Here is a 5,553-nt window from a genome sequence, read left to right as displayed (position 1 = left end):
CCCATAAACCAAGGTCTATCACTGAATAAATAAATAAAATACCAGGAGTAGGGGAGTAGTTGTAGTAGAAGTAGTAGTGGGCCCCTAGTAAAAACTACATCCTGATTTGCACTTTCCTTAAATAGGCGGAAAGGGTTTTTTTCTTTTAAATACCATTGATAGGGATGTGTCATTTTTTATTGGACATGATTATCACAATGTGGAAGAATAATTAACTATAGGACAATTGGTACTGGACTAGTAGTATGATTATCACAATTTTGAAATAATAAACAGTAGGACGTAAGGGTAGTAGTAGACTATATTATCACAATGTTGGTAATAATAAATAAAATTATAGGAAGTAATGGATGGATAATAGGAGTATAATTAATTTCAAAATTTTGGCAAAATAATGAACTTTAGAACAAAAGGGTAGTGGTGGCAGCAGTAGTAGTATAGATGTAGTAGTAGCAGTAGTGTAGTACTAATATATACAGTAGTACTGTATAGCAGGAAAGGTAGTGGTGGCAATTGGGTTACTAAAGTCATTGTATATCTGTTTTATCACGATCTGTGCCCAAAAGGGAGCGATGTTGTTTAGGGGGAAAAGTAAATCAGCAACAGAGATTTACTTGGAAAAAGGGTTACTTGGGAGGCCCTTATTTCCCTCACTAACGGCGGTTACCCAGTTTTCCGGGCGCAAAACCTGACAGCGGTTGAATCCCCCGGCTGGGATGGTGGAAAGTTTGTTGTAGTGTGCAAGGCGGGAAGCCTCAGTGAAATGCGTTCAAAAATGATTCACAAAAGAGTTCTGATAGACAGGCCTTGGAGGAGATACCGTCGGGGGGGCCCTGCTTGGCACCTTGTAGATGTAGTGCTGTAGCCTCTCCTTTCCCTTTGCGCTTTTCTTCTTATCCCCCCTTTGGGTATGATTTTTGGGCCCTTTTCCCGGGGCCTTCTTGGAGCCTTTTCCGGAATTTTGGGGTGGCTGTGTAAATCTCTTAGGGAAGAAAAATGAAGCCCCCCTTTGCTTGTTTGCTTGCTTGTTTAAAAGATTGCAAGTTCTGGCTTCCCCCGGGGCCCTTTCATTATCCCCGCCGTGAGCTTTTTTGGCGTCTCATTTGTTGGTTGACATGGGTGTTACCGTGGCGGGGGATGCCAGCAGGCGCTCCTGTAGCCGGGGGTGTAAGCATCCGAAAAATCTCTTTACAGCACGAGGTTGTTCTGGGGGGTTTGTTTAGGAATTGCGTGTGCACGCATTTTCCAAGTAGTGACAGTGTGGCTTGGCTCCCGCAATGCAGCAACACCTCTCTTCATGTTCATTGTTTGTATGATCTGCCATGCACAGTGGTAAACCCAGGCGCATTTTGTGCAGAAGAATTTGGTACCTTGTTGTTTATTTTAGAGAGTGCCAGTGGTTTATAGCCTGTGGGATGAGTACCATGGCGAGGGGGAATGTCTCGTTTCCCCCTCTGTGAAGCTGCAGGAGGAAAGGGGTTGGCCGTCACCGTCACTTTCCCCCTAAGTAAACTTGGTTGATGTATTTTATGGGATTTGGGGGCAACCCCCGGCGATTTCGGCAATCTGTCAGCAAGCTATTGCCTCTGTCCCCATTGGTGGGAAAAACCCCGTTTATGATAATTTTTTCCCCCGAGCAAGCATCCTTGTGTATTTGCCGATGGTTGTCAGGAGGTAGATGTTGCAGTGGGTGAGCGCTTGAAAAACAGTGACGGCCCTTTGGAGTCTGTGTGTATGACCCGTGACCCTTTTTTCCTGGACGGTGTCCAGGCTCCCTGATAGCAACACCTCGCCCGTAGCGGGAGGCGTTTCTGTTTCCCATGGATATTGTGGCATCCCTTGTGCAAAGCGGGCCTGCAGTGTGGGTCAAGGGATGACCCTCCGTCTGTGTAATAGGCAGGCTCCCCGGAGGGGTGATGGTTCAATGACCCCCCGGGTTCTGCCTTTTTGCTAGGCGTGCAAATTCATTTTTTTTTGCTTGCCCGTCTCATGACCCAGAACTCTATCGAGGTTGTGCCCCGGCGGAACTTCGACAAAATCAGGGGTGGGGAGTCCCTGCCCCTTTGGCCGTAGTGGTTCTTTGAGCTGAGGCGTATTTGCACCCTGGCTGTGTGAGACAGCCAGGAGTTGTTTGCAAACAGCTCGTTATCTTTTTCTAGGCGTTTATATTTTTTGCTTAGGTTGTGTTCCCGGGGGCCTGGATGACCTTTGATAAGAATTGGGGTGCCGTTTGATCAATTTGTAGGCCAAGGGAGAAGGTTTGTCTCCCCTAGGGGGTTTAGGACCTTTTGCCCATTGGGGGACCCCGAATGACCCTGGCGGCTTCGTTTTTTCTGTTTCCCAACGGTCTTTATTTTTCTTTGATGCCAAAACAGAGCGAGGGAGGCATAGTCTAAATGGGCCGACAGATGTCGTAGAAGATTTAGTACTTGTGTTGGCCCTATGCGTCTTCCACTCATTTTCTCTGACAGACAGTTTGCCTTTGTTTGGTCAAGCAGGTACTGGGCCCCTGGCGGAAGGAGAGGGGCCGGTCTTTCCCTTTCCCCAAGGTAAGGTATTCCTGAACCCACTCCAGGCCTTCCCCCGGATTTTTAGACTTGTGCCCGAACTCTCTGTCCAAAGCCGGCCCCGGATTTTGGCTGCAGAGTTTTAGTCTGCCTGCAACATCCCGGATCCAAGTGACAACGCTGGGCTTTGTTAGGCTGTGTGGTCCAGTGGAGATGATAGAAGACGTTGCATAGGAGATGATCTTGCACCCCTGGGAGGTTTTGTTTAGGATAAGGACATTAGTGTGTTAAAAAAGGGCTGGATGAGAACCCCACCTGTGGCGTTCCATTTTCTAGTGCATGTGCTGGATAGGGACCCTTGGATTTTACTCGGCTGTTTTATTCGTAAATATCACCTATCCAAGCCAAGAGCTTTCCTCGATTTCCCTTTTTGGGTCAGGGTTCCTGAATGGCAAGAGGACTTGCCAATTCGAAAGCCTTTTCCAGGGCAAGGAAACTGCCCCAGATGCGCCCCTTTTTTGTGTCAAAAGCGTGGCTAGTGTGCGCTGTGTCTGCCCCTGGTGAACCCTGGAGGGTTCGTGTGGGGCTCCCTTTTCCATTGGGGGCCGGTTTAGTACCATCCTTCGGGGAGTCTTGGGCCCGACAGCTGAGGGAGAGATGGGGGGGTACTTCCCCCGGGTCCTTTGGTTTTGGGATGGGAAAATATGGAGCCTCTTCCAGCTCTGGGGGAGTGGAAGTTTTCCGACCTGTGAGAGTTCAGGAAGAAGCTCACCCACCAGCCCAGGGGGAGATGATGGGGTACGAATCCCGTCATCGCGGGGTGAGTTGCGAGGCTTTTTGTGCACTCTTAGTTCCCCCAGAGAAAAGAAACGTTGAGTTTCGGGTTCGGCTGCCCCTTTTTCGAGTGAGCAAGTCTGTCTGGTTGTAGGGTTCTTTTCTTCCCCCAGTTCGGTGGCAGACTGCGCTGCGTTCTCGCAAGAACTCTTCGCCAGGGTTTTTGGCCTTGCCCGGGGGGCGTGGGCGTCATCTCGGGGCGAGCGGGGGTGGCCGCTTGACCCCTTTCCATGCTCTGAGAGGGTGGTACGGTGATCGAAAGACTCACACCTTTCCGCCACTTTTTTTGCCCCACTCGTGGCAGTTTCCTTTGGGATCCCTCACCGCCCCTTAGGGGGGTAGGTTGTCGGGGGTTTTTGCCTTTGGAAAATGTTTTCGGCAATGTTTTCCCCGTGGTTGACCTCCCCAATTGTCATTGAAGACCAGGGTCCTTGGATCCGGGCCCCGGCGAGTTTTGGGTAGGTCAGTGAGGGTGCCCATCAATGGCATTTACAAGTCTGGGTTTAGCACTTCCAATTTCCCTCTGTGTGGGTTCATTGTTCCAGACAGGGCCCAAAGGGGCTCTGGAAAAGCCTGCCAGTTGGCCTTGTCTGTTTCCATCTTGGGTTCGGTGTGGGATTTCGGTGGGGGCCCCTATCATGAGGGTTGTTATAGTGCCATAATGGCACTATGACGGTTCATCGAACGCCAGCCAATCCTTCCCCCAGAGTCGCAGTGGCCAGGGTGAGGTCTAGGACCCTCCTCCCCATGCTTGGCTCCCGGGGTTGAGGAGAGCCCCCCATCCGGGGAATGTCTCGAGCGTTTGGCTATGTGACGCCAGCCGCATCCGGTACCTGCAGGGAGCCGGAGGGGGGGTGTGCATTTAAAATCTCCCCCCATGACACCGGTGTGTGCTGCGGAACAATACCGGGTGATGTCTAAGCTACTACAGTGTGGCCTGCGTACACGTTTTACAATTTCAGGGGTCCCCGGCCAGTTGAATCCGACGGGAAAAGATTAACTCTTTCCACAGTGCGGGCATCGGCTTTGCGGAGGGGGAATTGTTGCCTTCCCAGGGTCATCAGGCCTCTTTTGCCATCGGGAAAGTGGGAGGCGTAGACGTGATCCCCGAGAAACGAACAGTTTCCGCTGATAATGTCTCCTGGTGGGGAAGGAGTAAGGCTACCGCGGGCCCCGTCGCGTAGCGGGAGGCGGCCGATCAGCTGGCGCTTACTTAAATGACCCCCCGCAAATAAACCTCTGCTAAGCCTTGTTTCGACAAAGGCTCCCCGCACAAGGGTTTCAAGGATTGGGCCCAAACCATTGCTTACACAATCAACTTGGAATCCAAAATGGCGTCAAGGAGGCCGCGTTTCAGGATACAGGGGCCGTATCTCGGCAATATTTACCCAGCAGAAATAGGGGGATTAAGCCCACTCTGAGCCACACGCGACTCGGGCCCGGTCCGCCGCTCTCCCATAAAGACGTCTTTAAGCGGTTTTTATACTATTTAGATACAAACTCGCAAAATGGCAGTACCAAGCAGACGCACGAAGTCTACCGGAGGAAGGGCCCCCCCCAAGCAGTTTGGCCCCCAAAGGGAGCAGTAAGTCTGCCCCTGCTACCGGAGGTGTCAAGAAGCCCCATCGTTACAGGCCTGGAACCGTTGCCCTCCGTGAGATCCGTCGTTACCAGAAGAGCACTGACCCTCCTCATCCGCAAGCTGCCCTTCCAGCGTCTCGTTCGCGAGATTGCCCAGGACTTCAAGACTGACCTCCGCTTCCAGTCCTCTGCTGTCATGGCTCTGCAGGAAGCTTCCGAGGCTTACCTGGTCGGCCTCTTTGAGGACACCAACCTGTGCGCTATCCACGCCAAGAGAGTCACAATCATGCCTAAGGACATCCAACTTGCTCGCCGTATCCGCGGAGAGCGCGCCTAAGGTTTTGATTGCATACCTGCAACACAAAACTATTATCCTCGGCCCTTTTCAGGGCCTAAAATTAATTCTCAGAGAGATGAAATACAGACAAGTCATATCAAATGGTGTACATGTACACAGACGGCAAGAATAATAATAGTGATAACCCTAGTAAACAAACGGCTATATAATGTTTATAAGCACATATACATACAAATGTACACACTGCTACGCACACACATACACAGCCTCTCTTTCATATAATAATATACATACATACATATATATATTGTATATATATACACATACACTATC

General features: G+C 50.6%; 1 pseudogene; it reads left to right on the top strand.

Moving 5' to 3' along the window:
- Positions 1-4,849: 4,849 nt before the first annotated feature.
- On the top strand, positions 4,850-5,310 carry LOC119569305 (annotated as a pseudogene).
- Positions 5,311-5,553: the final 243 nt, after the last annotated feature.

Source organism: Penaeus monodon, unplaced genomic scaffold (genome assembly GCF_015228065.2).
Source record: "Penaeus monodon isolate SGIC_2016 unplaced genomic scaffold, NSTDA_Pmon_1 PmonScaffold_13964, whole genome shotgun sequence".
Lineage (NCBI taxonomy): Eukaryota > Metazoa > Arthropoda > Malacostraca > Decapoda > Penaeidae > Penaeus > Penaeus monodon.
Note: the sequence above shows the minus strand (reverse complement) of the source record. Positions and strands in the feature narration are given on the sequence as shown.